The sequence below is a fragment of the Meles meles genome, chromosome 4, assembly GCF_922984935.1.
Source record: "Meles meles chromosome 4, mMelMel3.1 paternal haplotype, whole genome shotgun sequence".
NCBI lineage: Eukaryota > Metazoa > Chordata > Mammalia > Carnivora > Mustelidae > Meles > Meles meles.
In genome coordinates, this window is record NC_060069.1 from 75978989 (window position 1) to 75996835 (window position 17847).

Below are 17847 nucleotides of genomic sequence, written 5' to 3' on the forward strand. Positions count from 1 at the left end.
CCTCATCCCAGAGTGATTTGAAGGACAGTTGTCTGTTTTGTAAACTGTAAAGGTATATAGAAAGTGCCAAAGTACATGAAAATATTCACAAAATTCTAGAGTGTCAGTGCTGAAAGTAACCTTGGAAGGTAACTATTCCTATCTCTTCATTCTCTAGTAAGAAAAACATTTTTTTTAAAAAGCATTCAGTGATGTTCCCTCCCTGTACACCTGTATCAAGAGATTTTTACCCTTGTGGCAGCAATTACTGTTCTGCTGTAGTTTCTCTATGTGGTAGACATAAGACAGACAGATACAGTATCATCTACATACAATTGCTCCATTTCTCCCACCTCTCTCTCTCTCTCTCTCTCTCTCTCCTCTCTCTCTCTCTCTCTCTCTCTCTCTCACACACACACACACACACACACACACACCCCAAGCCATTGCATGAAATGTTTGCAGGCAGCAATCATCTTATTCACATATGTAGCTCTAAACCTGTCAGAAACTCAATAAAATGTGACTGAGTCAAGTTACAGAAGACTCCGTGATTCTCATACTTTTAATTTATGTCCATCTCAGAGATTCTTTTGAATTTTCTTTGAACACTTCATTCTGTCTCTGTCCTGGCTCTAATGGATGGGGGGTGGGGGTAGGGGGGCTTAGGTGTGGGGAGGTGTGGCTGGTGGTGGCGCCTGCCTTGGAGAACACAAAGTCTGAAAGGCTGGTGGGTATTTCCCCTCTGGTTCTGCACCGGCCTCTCCCTGCGGCATCTACAAAGCGGCACTGCCCCCTGCTGTGAGCATCTTCAAAGCCACTGAGGAAAAGCTGCCAAATACTGTGGGATGCCTTTGTTCTTCAAAACACAAGTCAAACTGCAATTAATCAACATTTATTAAAATTAATTCGAACACGTTCATTAACTTTTAAGGGAATTACAAGGCACACAGCATTATTGAATGTCTACATGAAGTGTTCTCTCCAGGAGAGAGAACAACATTAATAGGATGGGAGGCACTGAATCAGGGGGCCTCAGATGCTAACACAGTAGATGGCTCACATGGAAAATTCTTATTCTGTCCGTTAGCCAGGTCCCTGGAGACCTTACACTGAAACCTTGCACATTATCTGCTAGTTGCCTTCTCCCACCACTGCCTGGAAACACATGTTGCCCCACCTCTCCCAGATATAGTCTGCTCAATTTCCGAGACTCACAACTTTAGAGACCTGAGATGTCATTGAAGAATGTGTCCTCAAAGGACAGAACCTCAGAGTATTGGTGAGTTATGGCTTCATGTCACCTTACCCTTATCTATTAAAAAAATGATAAATATATTTAAACTCCCATTAGGAGTTAGTCCACATAGTATTCTTGACATATTTTAGAAACAAGAACCAAACTTCAGACTTTTCTCCTTTATGTATGGAATTCTATTTCTGTAGGCTCACAGAGAGAGTTTTATTTCTCTTTCTACTGGGTAGTAAAATATTCAAAATCTGAACATAAAAGAATAAACCATTTGGGGTGGACAGAGCAGGAATAGGAAGAACAAGGTGGATTTTTCTTTGGTTTGGGTTTTTGATTTGGGATTCTGCCAGCCTCCGAAACTTCTTATACAACAGCTCCACTCGAGGGTCTACTGTGGGATTACAGGCTGGCCTTTCCCAGCCCACTTAACTCCCTTTGCCACCCCCTCCTTGTGTACCAGTCCATTATGCAGACAGCCAACCTGTCACAAAATGTATTTTAATATTAGCCTAATTCTTTCCCTTTTTAAAGTACAAAGAATTTTAAAACAGTATGCCGAAATATAAAAAAAAAAGTACAATCATTAGTCAAAAGATGCTGACTGATCTTTTCAGTGGCTTGAATCAACTACTAACAATCTCCTTGGGTCTCACTTCTCCATCTATAAAATGAATACGTTGGTCTATAAATCAATACTGTCCAATACATCAGTCAGTAGTCACAAGTGGCTATTTAAATTTAGAATAAACTTAAGTACATTTAAAAATTCCGCTCCTTGGCCCCCATTAGTTGTATTTCAGATGTTCAGGGACCACCTGTGGCTGGTGGCTACGAGGGGCCCAGAGGAGACAGAGAACATCTGCTTCACAGCAGAAAGTTCTGTTGGCCAGCACTGGCATAGCGAATATTTATGCTTTCTTTCAAACTGAGTCTGCATGGTTATGGCAAAAATATTTTAGAGACCCATTTGATCACAGTGAACCACACCAATAACAACTTGAAAAGTAAGCCAGAGAGGAAGAGAAAGGAAATGAAAATGAAATTTGGGTTCTAGGCTTCCTGCCACATTCACTGCTGCTAGCCGATAAGCCACTCCTGCTTTAATTCCAGTCTTCAAACCAACCATTCTGCAAAATGAGGTGAAATCAAGTGCCGGCATCCACAGTCATCATTACAAACAAGGGAAGACCTAATGCTCAGCATCCATTCTCAATGGTGACAGCTCGGGAAGGAATTTGCTGACAATCCCATGTTCGCCTGCAGAGAATAGCCCACACAGCAGGCTGCCTGGTTGTCTTGAGGACATTTAGGGGATTTTCTACCGTACCACATCAGAGGTGTTTCCTAACAAATTGGTTGTGTGCTGCGATTACAAGTCTGGCCTGCCCTGGCCTGCCACAGTAGACCTAGGCCACACTCAAGAGAGCAAAGTGCTTGATCTGCGGAAAGTACAAGCACATCCTGCGGATGGAGCCTCAGCAAGAGGCCCGGGCCGCACCATAAAACCAGGCGGTGAGGCCTGAGGCTGCCACAATGCTTGGCTCCAACCAGCGCAGGCCTCTGCCAGGGATCTGGCCAGCAGTCAAAGCCGCTGCACTCAGCCTTCTCAAATATTCCCTTTTGTGAGAGCAGGAGGTAGGGTGAGGGGGAAACCGTGGTACCCTGAAAATCTGGGACTCTTTCCTCAGGACCCTGAGGGAAACCCGATACAGGTGCCTAAGTCGTGTTTCCATCCCCAGTGAAAAGCCATCAGGGCCCCATGACTCTGAGCATGGGGACGGCCTCTGGAAAGTTTGGGGTGAAAATACTGTTGCATTTCCTCCACATGTTGTCAAATGTTGTCTGTAAGGTTGGAGAGAATGTGCAGTAGGTCACCGGCGTGCTCTTGTTTTCCCCACCGTCTCCCAGGGAATCCCTCTTAACCTTTCTGGAATGCAGCCAGGCTGGACACAATTTTCTTCTGCAATCCAGCACAGCTGGCTTAGCATGTGTGAAGATGGGACCAGCAGGGGGACCGGAAGCCGAGTCAGGGGAGGCCAGTGGAGCTGGCTGCTGGTGGGGAGGGCGGAAAACAGAAGACACACTTTAAGGACCCTGAGGCGCAACCTCAATAACAGTGGGTAGAAGGACCCACAGCAATCAGAGGGAAGGAGAGAGGGAGGCTCTTTCTTAGCAAAGGCAGCTGGCAAGTTGCACACCTGAGGCGGAAGCTGCCTCACAGGGGTCCCTGTGCTGGGCTGGGGGGGTGGGGGGAAGTGTGCTGCCGGTGTTACTCCCTTCAGACACAGAAACAGCAGAGAGTGAGTGTGTCTGCTAGCATCGTCTCCAGCACAAAAGACACCAATAGCCATCGAGACCTTTAAAAAGCTCTTCCCTTCAGACTGGCACAGCTGAAACCATGAACTGCTAAATCAAACACCAAGTTCTTCTGAGGTTTTGTGCTCATCCACTTATGTTACCCAGATATTCCAAATCCTCCCCGTGGAAAAAATGACAAGAATACATTGTTCCCGGTAGAAGGATGGGGTGAGCAGAGAACTGCAATGAAAAACAATACCAGAGGGGCCCCTGGGTGGCTCAGTGGGTTAAAGCCTCTGTCTTCAGCTCAGATCATGATCCCAGGGTCCTGGAATCGAGCCCCCCCATCAGGCTCTCTGCTCAGTGTGGAGCCTGCTTCCTCCTCTCTCTCTCTGCCTGCCTCTCTGCCTACTTGTGATCTCTGTCAAAAAAATAAATAAAATCTTAAAAAAAAAAAAAAAAGAAAGAAAGAAAAACAATACCAGAAATGAGCTCAGGCAGGGTCTAGGGAAGGGCTGAATTGACCCGTCAAGGTCAGCAGTCAAGGGCCTGGGAATTCCTGCACCTGCCATGAAACCCTGTGCTTCCCGCACCGCCTCACGGTGATGGGCCCATTCCTAGCCTCACAAAGAGGGGACAGCTCCCTACGCTGAGATGGATATAAATACAGCTGGGGAGCAGATTCTGGAGCAAAGCTGACCCCGAGCGTTTTTCATGTTCAGTTATCAGGGGCTCAGGGTATTTCATTTTCAAAAAAGAAAAAAAAAAAGGTGAAGCATGAGCTGAGAGAACCCGTACACAAACACACACAAGTGTGCACCCTCTTAATGATGAGAATAATGCCCTCCCTCGGCAGCAATGTGAGCATGGGGATTAAAGCAGCGCAAATCATGGCCAAAGATAAAGAGATAAAGGCCTAATGACCCCATTTGTCCAGGCTACAAGTGAATTCCCCTGCCAGGCCTTGGTCTCGACATGCGGACAAAGCAGGGATCACACGTTAGGAAGGTTGTAAAAAAAAAAAAAAAAAAAAAAAAAGCCATTATCTGATTCAGTGAGAGGAGATAATGCAGGGATGTTTCCTAAGGCTTCATCACTCGTTAACAGAACTGGTTTTGACAGCAAGTTCTCACGAAACCCACCAGATCATTCAACTCTGTGAGATTAAAACAAAATAGATGAGCAGTGTGTTTTACATAGCCATTGATCACTTACACCGGCAGTTCTCATCATGGCTGTAGTGTTCCTTTCTGCAGCATCCAAGCCTAACACAACATCGGCAAATACCCTCAAAACTGTTCAAGGAAAAGCACAAGTCCGTCTTACACCATTATATAGCATCTGTCGGAACAAGAAGTTTGAGTAGGAAATAATCTTCCCTTTCCATCTTCTACGTCTACATTTCCCCCCAGTCAGCTGAATGTCCTCCTGGGATACAGTCTGTTACCAGGTAATGATATGGAGCTACAAGCCTTCTGTCCTAAAGACCATTCTAAGTTGGGTTCGGGGTAAGGAGAAGGTTGATATGGGGCAGACAGTGTAGAGCAGGAGAGAATCAGACACAGAAAAGCAGGCATCCCCAAGACCCTCTGGGCTGAGTGGTTTGAGCCAGGTGGGAAGGACATTGGAGACACTGGGCATGGGACTGGGGAAAACCAGTCCCCATCTCTTCAATAAAACAGCGAGTCTGGGTTTGGGGTGAAGAGCCAAGAGACAAAGATGCCGTCCACCTCTCTGCTGTGATTGTTGACTGACTCCCATCTGATTCAGCTGACCAGAGAAGGATTTCAAGTAAGGAATCCTAGCCTCTACCCCAGGTTCCTCCATGAGATGTCTCAAGATCTCCATTATGGAACGCTGTTCAAAATGGTAAAAAGTGAAAGGCATTTATCTTCCCTGAATAAATCTCTCGGCTTGTGACAGTGACAATCTGCAATCGTTACTATTCAAGTAAAGACCAGTTTGGCAAAATGCTATGTTTTTCTTCAAAATATATTTAGGTGCTAATCTGACATTTCTCTGCGTGTCCTCCTGTTATACTCTTCTTTATCCAAGTGTAACATACACTCCTTGATGGAGTCCTTTCAAGTCAATCTTCATCTCTCAGCTGTTTATCCCTTCATTTTCCTTGGGCAGATAATCAGAGTACCTGTCAATCCACTAGGCGGGAAATCATTCAGAAGAAACCTTGAAAATAGAGGTGTTGTCTGCTCTCCTGAGGGATGTGAAGAACAAAGGTTAAACAATGCCACCCCTGCTGTCCAGGCGTCCTGCACTCATCCATCTCTGTTATAAGCACTGTGGCTCTGAGTGGCATTTGTGGGGACTTAAATTGCGGAGTAGCACTTCCCCTGACATGGTATATCCAACCACCTTTTCCTACCACAGGGAAATCTGTGCTCCTTCGTATCTGAAGAGCTCTTCTCTCCTATATACAGATGAATATATAAGATGAATTTAGTCGTCTTCATTAAAATAAGTACCAGCAAAGAGATTTACACATCTGTTTTCTTCTACAAAGAATGTTATTAATATGCATGTCCTTTTATGTCTTCAGCTCATTTCTTTATGATTAAATGTGGTGGGCCGGACCAGAGGGGGTAGTTGAAAGGGTACAGAAAAGCTGCAAAAGCACTTAATGGAATACATTACTTTCGGATTTGAGATGTCCTCCGTGGATTTAGACGCCGACTTTCCATCTACAGGGGAAGATACAGGTGCATTAGCTGTGTCTGCTCAGACTGCCAAAACTCGGGTTTTGCTCCTGCACTATCTTCCCAAGGAGCAAAAGTAGGGCAGCAGCCCAGGAGGAAGAGTGTAAGTTGCCCCCCACTGCAAGTTCCTGCTATATATTGCCATCTTTCTTCCCCTTTGGGGGCCATGTAAAGACCAAGCACCCCCTCCCTGACAATGGTTTCATCCCACAGTCTGGGGCCACATATGCCGTGGAGGCCCAGTCATTTATCCAGGTGAATCTGCACAGAAAGCAGTTGCATGTCTTCTACAGCTAACTGGGGAAGCCGAATGGGAAAATTCAGTTGGAGCTTGCTGTGAAACTGCCAAGAATTCTCTCGAGCTCATTATATGGAAAAGAATCAGAGTGAAGTGAAAAGAGATGCAGGAAAATGTACCCTGTTTCTTTATGGTGCCTTCCTATACCTTGTCCTCCATCTGTGGCTTGCCTTAAAACTCAGTGCCATGGGGCAGCTAGGTAGCTCAGTTTTTAAGTATCTGTCTTCAGCTCAGATCATGAACCCAGGGTTCTGGGATCGAGGCCCACATCAGGCTCCCTGCTCTATAGGAAGCCTGCTTCTCCCTCTCCCACTCCCCCTGCTTGTGTTCCCTCTCTTACTGTGCCTCTCTCTGTCAAATAAACAAATCTTAAAAAAAAAAAAAAAAACAGAAAGCAAAAAACAAAACTCAGTGTTATAATACCATTTTTCTCAGGTTCTTTTAGAATTAGGTTGTGAAGGGTTTCATTGTTGGGATTTTTACCCCTAAATACAGATGCTCAGAGGACTTACATCAAAACAATACTCTCCCTAAGTTCTTTTAGTTCATTGGCCCCATCCTAATTCATGTCTAGATGATTCAATGAAAACAAAGCTAGCTTATCCTACTTCCCTTTAAGAGGCCTGATTTTTGTTTCTTGTTTCTAAATTTCAGCGAAGGTTTAGATAATCATGCAATTTATTGAGCACATACTACAGGCCAAGCAAAGCGCTAGACAGCATAAATTTGTAGCTATATTTGATGTTGACGACAATTCTGTAAGATAAGAATAATCAGTGCAACTTCACAGATGGAAAAGCTGAGGCTCCCAGAAATTAAATTAATTGCTGAGGACTTCAGAGCTTTATGACGGGTATGGAAATTGAAAGCGGGTTGTCTAAGTTCACTATCCTACACAACACCACTAAAATAGACAGAACAGACCCTTGGGAAGCATGCTGTACCCACCCCAATTTCCTTTCCTTCATCTCACAGAGATGGGCAGAGCAGAAACACATGACTAACTGCTTCAAAGTATCTTTGCTCAAAATATACAGAGAGAAAATAACTAGATCAGTATTTGCCCCAAAATACACCTTCTGTATCATCATCAGGAAGTGTGTGCATGTGTGTTTTACATATTCACATGAGGATGTGAGCCGATTCTATCAGCTCATTCTGTGTCCGTGAGAAGTCCAACCGAGAAACACCCAGGCTACTGTTATTCTTTGTTCCTTCCTTTAAATTCCAGTGGAAGAGCAAAAACTTATTTCAAAGTGCCAGAAGTGGATAGATTACACACAATTCAGCCCTAAGAGTCTGTCTAATCAATGTACTGGCCCGTATTTTTCACATTTTATGGGACAGCAGGGAAAATTGTTGAGAAGAGCCAATTTGCAGCTGTGTTCTTAATTACGCCTTCTATGTGAAAGGAGGCGAATTTTTCAGCAAGAGACTGCAGCTGCATTCATAAGGCAAGAAGACCCAGTGTTTACCACAGATAATTGAATGCCATAATGGTCCCAGATCCCAAGGTGGACCGAGCAGCCGCCTCTCTGTGTGGCCCGGTCAAGCCACTTGACTCCTTTGTGCCTCAGTTAAGCCTGCTGCCAATGTGTGTTCAAGCAGCAGGAGCTGACTGAAAACCAGATGTTTGTAGAACTGTCCTGGATAATTATATTCCCCCAAGTCACTGTCACTAGCAAAATAGTGGAGTTCAAAAGTTCCTGCCTGCAATTGAGTGTCTCTGAGCTGTTAGACTGTTGAGTCAGAATGGTCTCTTCCACACATTGGGCAGCTCACTTTGGGCCTTCTGGAAAGAAAAGTATAAAATTCGGGTGTAGCTATACTGATTAGTACCAGTATAAGGGGAAAAGAAGGGGAAAGAAGAGCACACCAACAATTAATTTGGATGTGCAAGAAATGTAACCTCTTTTTTCTATAACCAAACTTAATTTCTACTACAATCGCCACCCCCCAAGAGGTAGAGAGAAGGCAACTCAGAGGTTATCCCCCTTTTCTCCAGAATGACATTTAATTATCAGATTGTTTATCATGCTTGCAAAAAGGCATTGGGATAGTCATTGTGACTGAGTTGTCATCTCTGTGTTGCCATCCCCTAAGACATTGTCATTTCCATGATGTATTATAGGCGGTCATTGTTGAGTTGTCCCCTGTTCCTTAATGTAAGACTCTTTATAATTCCCATGTCCTCTCTGGGGCGTGAAGAGGATTCTGTTGTTATGGGCAGTTCAATGAGGCTGTCTGAGGCTTCCACCTCTCCTGGGCCTCTATTAGGAACAAGGCAATCCCTTTGATTCCACTATCCCCAAGGCATGAGGGGAAACTGGAGGTTCCTCTAAGGAAGGAGGTCAAGTCCCCTCTTTTGTCAGCTCCCCAATCCAATCTGAACTTCTGTACTCTGCCCTATGCTTAGAGTAAATTGGGGTGGCAAAAAAGAAAGCGCTCATCTTTCAGGAACACCCCTTAATCTAATACCATTTCACTTTCCCTCCTGTTCTCTTATTCTAATTCAAGAAAACTTCATCTGGTCTTAGGAAGAAGAGAACTCCTCAGAGTGTCATCTATACCCTGCAGTCCATCAGAATCTGGGATTTCTTTGTTTCTGCCATAACCTTCCTAAAAAAGGCAATGGTAGTCTCCTGACCAGATAGGAAGAAACAAGGAACAGAAAACACATGAGGCAATATCTCAAACATTCCCATCCTAACATTATTGTTTATTTACACTGAATGCACCTGGGTGAGTTTGTCTCTTTCCTCCCTTTCCCAAATCCTGCCAAGTGAAAGGATTAATAATGATGTCTGCCTTAGCAACTATAAGCCTGATTTCCATCCAGGATGCACTGGGAGGGCTATACCGATGGTTCCACTATTGACATTGTTCCATATCTGTTGGTAAAGAGTAACTGCAGTTGTTGCCACTGCCACCCTGTAAGCTCCAGCCTCCCCACCAGTAACCTCCTGAACCTCCTAGGGACTAGAACCTAGCACATGGCGGGGGAGGGGTGGGGGGTGGCGGGCAGGGATGCTAGATGACCATTAATAATAAACTATAGAACCCTGTTTAAGTATCATGGCAAATCCTGGGTGCCTGGGTGACTCAGTAGGTTAAGTGTCTGCCTTCAGCTCAGGTCATGATCTCAAGGTCCTGGGACCAAGTCCTGCTAAGCAGGGAGCCTTCTTCTCTCTCTCCATCTGCCCCTCCCATGCTCATGCTCACTTGCTCTTTCTCTCAAATAAATAAATTAATATTTTAAATAATAGTAATAATAAATAAATAAATATCATGGCAAATCCTAACATAAAGGCACTGAAGCTGGTATCAGAATGACCCAAGTTTAGTTCGAGCTCCCACAGTCATGACTTGGAACAAACAATCTCTGTATGTCCTGATCTCTACAAGATGTGGTAACAACTCCTATACCATAGAGAACAAATAAAATGTCAAAAGAGTATAATGATCTTCCTCCCATCCTGGATAATTCAAACTAAAAATAAGTAGGGTAGGGCAGAGCAAGGTGTGATGGGCAGAGTGGGGAGGAGTGGAAGTGAACACAGCCGTATTCAGAGTGTCAGAGCCTGAACAGTGCAGTGGGTGATCACGGTGCACGGCAGGGAGTGGGCAAATGCTCCAGGAGGTGACGGCTGTGGCCCTCCCTGAGGTTTGGAGCCTGAATGCGGTGGGAAAGATATTCGGGCAGGGCTGAGAATCAGGGGAGGGGAGAGACAATGATTCTATATAAGGCACTGATCAAATTTAAAAATATGTAATGAAGATAATGGAAGCCAAATTTTTCAGTGTTGGAGAAGAGAGTTACAAAAATGGAAAGAAACAAAACAGGAATAAACCTCATCATGTTAGATTAGAACTGGAAGTATTAACGTAACTCACGGTTTTCAGTTACACTGATAGATACAGAAATAAATACATGTGTATATATTCTTACACACACTCAAATGCATATAAAATACCTCTGAACAATAAGAAGTTCTGAGAGCAAGACACTCCAAGAGCACTGAGGACATTGACTCCCAGATCTTGGTTGCTAAATACTGTTCTCCACTAAAGGAAAGCAAGGTTCCCTGGAGACATAGCTGAAGGAAAGAAAAGTACAAAACAATCCTAGGATCCTGTGCCAGCAAGTTAAAAACGGCTGAAAAAATGGCAGAGACATTTAAAGATAATGGAGAAGCCAGCCTGAAGGAGTCCCACTGACCAAAGCTGGGTCAATGTGAGCACCAAAATAAATAATTAACAGATTGTGACCCATCAAATAACATAGGAATTCTGGAGATTAGACTGATATAAATAAATGGAGGGAAGGGAAAGGGGTTTCTTATAATATAATACCAACTAAAAAATGTAGAAATAAATCAGAGTTAGGAAAATCATCATTTGGTAATGTCATAGTAATAATCAATCTAGCTATTAAACATCAGTAGATGTTGAGCTAGGTGATGAAATTTAGTAAGTGGGAGATTTACAAAGTCTCAAAGTACCTGCCCACAAAACACATATTAACTACAAAGAAACAGAGAGCAACTCTACGGTGCATGAACTTGACAAACACCATCTCAATGAAGTGATTAAAGGTAACATCATGGGTAAAGGAGCAAATGGAAGTTGTAGGACACCTGACAGAATGCAATAAAAAGAACACAAAAATTACGTCTGTGATTCTTCTACTAAAAATACATAAAATAGACAAAATGAATTTTTTTCACAAACATCAAAAAATCCAAACGACAGCTATTCTAAATCACCTGCCTGAAATTTCTGGAAAATGTCAAGGTCAAGATAGCCTGGGGATTCCAGATGAAAGTAAATGAAGGGAACATAATTAAATGTAATATATGACTTTGAACTAGGTCTTTTTGTTATAAAGGACACTATTAGGACAAATGATGAAACTTTGAAGGGGGTTAGAGAATTAGATGGGAATAATATATCAATGTCAATTTCCTGATGATTATACTGTGGTTATGTAGAAGAATATCCTTTTCGCAGGAAATATAAACTATTTTAGGATGGTGAGCCATCATGTCAGCCACTTGTTCTAAAAATCAAAAAAAAAAGGTTCCGTAATTCTTGCAGCTTTTCTATAAATTTGAAATTATTTTAAAAATTAAAAAAATTAACTAGAAGAATAAAGTAAGAATGTATAATATATAATTAAGAGAAATATCCTAAGAATAGGAGGAGAAAGAACTAAGACTAGCCTACAAAAGACAGAAAGACAAATACCATGTGATCTCACTTTTACGTGGAATCCAAAAATAGTTAAACTCATAGAAGCAGAAGGTAGGATGGTGGTTGCCAAGGGACAGGGGAGAGCAAATGGGAAGCTGATGATCAAAGGTACAAAGTTCTAATTGTCTAAGATGAATAAATTCTGGAAACCTATGCAGGATAGTGCTGATAGCTAAAAATACTGTTACTGCATAAATCTCAGGTTAATTGTTCTAACCACCAAAGTAACCCAGAAAACAAAAAGATAATAAAGGGGGTATGAGGAAACTTTAGGAGGTGATGATTACATCAAAGGCTTTGTTGGTGGTGATGGTTTCCAGGGTGTATATTTACCCCCAAACTCACCAAGTTGTATACATTAAATATGTACAGCTTTTTACAAGTCAATGATACCTCAATAAAGTGGTTTAAAAACAAAGATAAAGACAAGAATTGTCCCCAGTTGTAACAGGTCACCTGTTCCACAGAAAGAGCCTCAGGAGAATGTTGCTTGACCCAACCACATAGCCAAAAAAAAAAAAAAAAAAGATCTGGATAACCAAGGACCAAAGAAAGTTATTTATAGCACTTACGGGATATACCACTATATTATCTTAAAGAGTTCTAATGAACCTATGCAGCATTGTGTATTAGAAATCCAAAGCATGGAGATGTGTCTTTGAACCTAGAATATTAAAATGTGCTCTAATAATGGCTTAAATCATTATCACTGTTAGCTCTCGACCAGAAACAAAATCAATTAAAAATGATTTTAATATCGCTCATTCCTTTAGCCAAATAAAAGCAACAAAATTAGTTATAATGGAGTTAATTACCTTTTTATCAAAGTACTGGCAGTGGCAACCTGATTTCTACTTCCTTGTACAACCCCTGTGTCTGAAAGATTCCTTAATTACACACATAACTTATGCAAGCCAAAACCCCCCCCAATTCTCACATCTATTACCACAGAAAGAACTTCAAATTACTTTCTATGGCTGAATAGAGAAACTGCCTGAAAAATGCTGACCTGAAACTTTCTCTTTCCTAATGGTGAAGAAATTGAAACAAGATCCAGTAGAGTTGTCAAGAAGACAGGAAAATAAATGAACTAAGTGTAGTATTGTGGTTAGGAGTAAAAAGCCTAGAGCCAGACTTCCTACCCACAAATCCTGCCTCTACCATTATAGAGCTGTGTGACCTTAAGGAAGTTTTAATCTCTCTGTGCTTCAGCCTTCTCATCGGCAAAATGAGAGTAACCATAGTGTTTACTTTATCAGCTATTGCAGGATTTAATGGATTGGCTCATGCAAAGTGCTTCAAACATAACCGGCATATGACAAGTGGTTAACTATTGAAATTATTACTATGTATCACTTTCTTCTATGGTAGGACCATTGATCCTAAACCAAAGCCCTAAGAGTTACTCAGATTCTTCCACGCTTCATATAGCCTAGTATCTCAACAGGTACAGTAAAACCAAATTATACCAAAGCAGGCCAGTATTACTGCCTTAATTGAGTCAACTAGTTGTGACAAAGCAAAGAAACTAAGTTGGTCTAGCTAGCAAAAAACATATACAAATTGTTACACTAAGCCATTCAAATTACGTCATATGTTTCTAGCAAGTCTGACTAGCAGCTGACTAGTTTGACCAATAAAGCCAATAAAAGCATACTACTCCATTTGTACATAAGCGCAGTGGATTAAGCCGCTGCCTTCAGCTCAGGTCATGATCTCAGGGTCCTGGGATCAAGTCCTGCATCAGGCTCTCTGCTCCACAGGGAGCCTGCTTCCTCCTCTCTCTCTGCCTGCCTCTCTGCCTACTTGTGATCTCTCTCTGTCAAATAAATAAATAAATAAATAAATAAATAATCTTTAAAAAAAAAAAGAAAGAAAGAAAAATAGCGGGGTGCCTGGGTGGCTCAGTGGGTTAAAGCCTCTGCCTTTGGCTCAGGTCATGATCTCAGGGGTCCTGGGATCGAGCCCTACATCGGGCTCTCTGCTCGGAGTCTGCTTCCTCCTCTCTCTCTGCCTGCCTCTCTGCCTACTTGTGATCTCTGTCAAATAAATAAGTAAAATCTTTAAAGTTTCCCAGAGCATTTTAACACTGATCTGAGATACTGGTGGGAATAATTATTTTAAACTCAACATCAGATATGCTCTCCCACAATGACTTTGAGAGAATGAAAAAAAAGACAGAAGCTTTTCTCTCATATTAACACAAGACTGTAATCGCAATGTTGCCATTGCTTAAAAAAAAAAAAAAACTAAAAGCAATCTTTACGGTGAATGAGTCTCTCTGCTATGTCAAAACAAAAACAAAAGAGGAAACCAAGAAATTAAAAGGAAAAGAGGCATTTCATTATATAAGAATTAAAATAATTTTCTAGGGGCAAAATAATAATGATAATGATAATAAACAACCTAAATACACACTAGTAGGATGATAGATGAATCAAATTGAAAAAGCCTATGGTGAAAAATACTACAGTAACCATATTTTTTCTAAAAAACTTTCTGTGACTAGGGGCACCTGGATGGCTCAGTTGGCTAAGCATCTGCCTTTAGCTCAGGTCATGAGCTCAGGGTCCTGGAATTGAGCCCCACATGGGGCTCTCTGCTCAGGGGGGAATCTGCCTCTCTCTCTCCCTCTGCCTGCCCCTGCTCCTGCTCTCCCACTCCCTGTCAAATAAATAAATAAATTCTTAAAAAAAAATTATGACTAGTTCATGAAGATAATGTTGAATGAAAAAATCATTTTATTCTTCTGCACAAACGCCAGAAATGATTCCCTGTTTAACTCAGTATAGCTGCAGATCCTGCAACGGCCCATAAGACCCTATGCAATCCTGTTCTCCTATTACTTCCCTAGATATATTTTCCATGCAGTTCTTTCCAGCCATGCTGATGTCCCAGCTGCCCCCAAATACACCAGGCACACTGTCACCTAAGAGCTTTTGTAGTGACTTGTTCCCTCTGCCCAGATTTCTCCTCCCACCATCCCATTTCCCACCTCTCCTTAAAATTTCAGGCAAATTCCTCCTAATCAAGGAGGCCTGTCTTAGCAACTCAAATTAAAATTGAAACTCGAGGCGGAGTCAAGATCGCGGAGAAGTAGCAGGCTGAGACTGCATCAAGTAGCAGGATATCAGCTCAATAGCTTATCTAAACATTGCAAACACCTACAAATCCAATGGGAGATCGAAGAGAAGAAGAACAGCAATTCTAGAAACAGAAAATCAACCACTTTCTGAAAGGTAGGACTGGCGGAGAAGTGAATCTAAAACGACGGGAAGATAGACCACGGGGGAGGGGCCGGCTCTCAGCAAGCGGTGGAGGAACGGAGCACAAAATCAGGACTTTTAAAAGTCTGTTCCACTGAGGGACATTGCTCCAGAGGCTAAACCAGGGTGAAGCCCACGTGGGGTCAGCATGGCCCCAGGTCCCGCAGGGTCACAGAAGGATCGGGGGTGTCAGAGTGTCGCTGAGGTCGCAGGTATTAGAACGGAGAAGCCGGCTACAGAGACAGAGCCGAGGACTGAACTCTCAGCTCGGGGTTACCTTGAATTGGTCGCGGGCTGGGTGAGCTCGGAGCGTGGCTAGAGGCTGGGGATATGGGAGTGATTGGGTGCTGTCCTCTGGGATCGCACTGAGGAGTGGGGCCCCGGGCTCTCAGCTCCTCCAGGCCAGAGACTGGGAGGCCGCCATTTTCATTCCCATCCTCCAGAACTCTACGGAAAGCATTCAGGGAACAGAAGCTCCCAAAAGCGAACCCGAGCCAATTACTTAGTCAGGCCCCCGGTAAGGGTGGTGCAATCCCGCCTCGGGCAAAGACATTTGAGAGTCACAACAACAGGCCCCTCCCCCAGAAGACCAACAAAATATCCAGCCAGGACGAAGTTCATCTATCAAGAAAAGCAGGTTCAATTCCTAAGACAGAAGCGGAATTCCAGAGGAGGAGAAAGCAAAGCACGGAACTCATGGCTTTCTCCCCATGATTCTTTAGTCTTGTGGTTAATTCAATTTTTTTTTCTTTTTTCAATTTTCTTTCTTTCTTTTTACTTCTTCTGCTAAATTTTCTAAAACTTTTACCCTTTCTTTTTTAACGTTTTTTGACTAGTTTATCTAAATATATATATATATATATTTTCTTTCTTTTATATATTTTTTCTTTATTTGTTTTACTTTTTAAATTTTTTTCTTTTTCTTTCTGAACCTCTTTTTATCCCCTTTCTCCCCACCCCACCCCCCACAATTTGGGGTCTCTTCTGATTTGGTTACAGTGCATTTTTCTGGGGTCTTTGTCACCCTTTTAGCATTTTATTTGATCCTTCATATCCTCTTATCTGGACAAAATGACAAGGCAGAAAAAATCACCACAAACAAAAGAACAAGAGGTAGTACCGAAGGCTAGGGACCTAATCAACACAGACATTGGTAATATGTCAGATCAAGAGTTCAGAATGATGATTCTGAACATTCTAGCCGGGCTCGAAAAAGGCATGGAAGATATTAGAGAAACCCTCTCTGGAGATATAAAAGCCCTTTCTGGAGAAATTAAAGAACTAAAATCTAACCAAGTTGAAATCAAAAAAGCTATTAATGAGGTGCAATAAAAAATGGAGGCTCTCACTGCTAGGATAAATGAGGCAGAAGAAAGAATTAGTGATATAGAAGACCAAATGACAGAGAATAAAGAAGCCGAGCAAAAGAGGGACAAACAGCTACTGGACCATGAGGGGAGAATTCGAGAGATAAGTGACACCATAAGACGAAACAACATTAGAATAATTGGGATTCCAGAAGAAGAAGAAACAGAGAGGGGAGCAGAAGGTCTATTGGAGAGAATTTCCCTAAAATGACAAAGGGAACAAGCATCAAAATCCAGGAGATGCAGAGAACCCCCCTCAAAGTCAACAAGAATAGGGCCACACCCCATCACCTAATAATAAAATTGACAAGTCTTAGTGACAAAGAGAAAATCCTGAAAGCAGCCCGGGAAAAGAAGTCTGTAACATACAATGGTAAAAATATTAGATTGGCAGCAGACTTATCCAAAGAGACCTGGCAGGCCAGAAAGAGCTGGCATGATATATTCAGAGCACTAAATGAGAAAAACATGCAGCCAAGAATACTCTATCCAGCTAGGCTATCATTGAAAATAGAAGGAGAGATAAAAAGCTTCCAGGACAAACAAAAACTGAAAGAATTTGCAAACACCAAACCAGCTCTACAGGAAATATTGAAAGGGGTCCTCTAAGCAAAGAGAGAGCCTAAAAGTAGTAGATCAGAAAGGTACAGAGACAATATACAGTAACAGTCACCTTACAGGCTAATAATGGCATTAAATTCATATCTCTCAATAGTTACCCTGAATGTTAATGGGCTAAATACCCTAATCAAAAGACACAGGGTATCAGAATGGATAAAAAATCAAAACCCATCTATATGTTCCCTACAAGAAACTCATTTTAGACGGGAAGACACCTCCAGATTTAAAGTGAGGCGGTGGAAAACAATTTACCATGCTAATGGGAATCAGAAGAAAGCTGGGGTGGCAAACCTTATATCAGATCAATTAGATTTTAAGCCAAAGACTATAATAAGAGATGAGGAAGGACACTATATCATACTCAAAGGGTCTGTCCAACAAGAAGCTCTAACAATTTTAAATATCTATGCCCCTAACGTGGGAGCAGCTAACTATATAAACCAATTAATAACAAAATCAAAGAAACACATCAATAATAATACAATAATAGTAGGGGACTTTAACACTCCCCTCACTGAAATGGACAGATCATCCAAGCAAAAGATCAACAAGGAAATAAAGGCCTGAAATGACACACTGGACCAGATGGACATCACAGATCTATTCAGAACATTTCATCCCAAAGCAACAAAATACACATTCCATTCTAGTGCACATGGAACATTCTCCAGAATAGATCACATCCTGGGTCACAAATCAGGTCTCAACCAGTATCAAAAGATTAGGATCAATCCCTGCATATTTTCAGACCACAATGCTCTAAAGCTGGAACTCAATCACAAGAGGAAAGCTGGAAAGA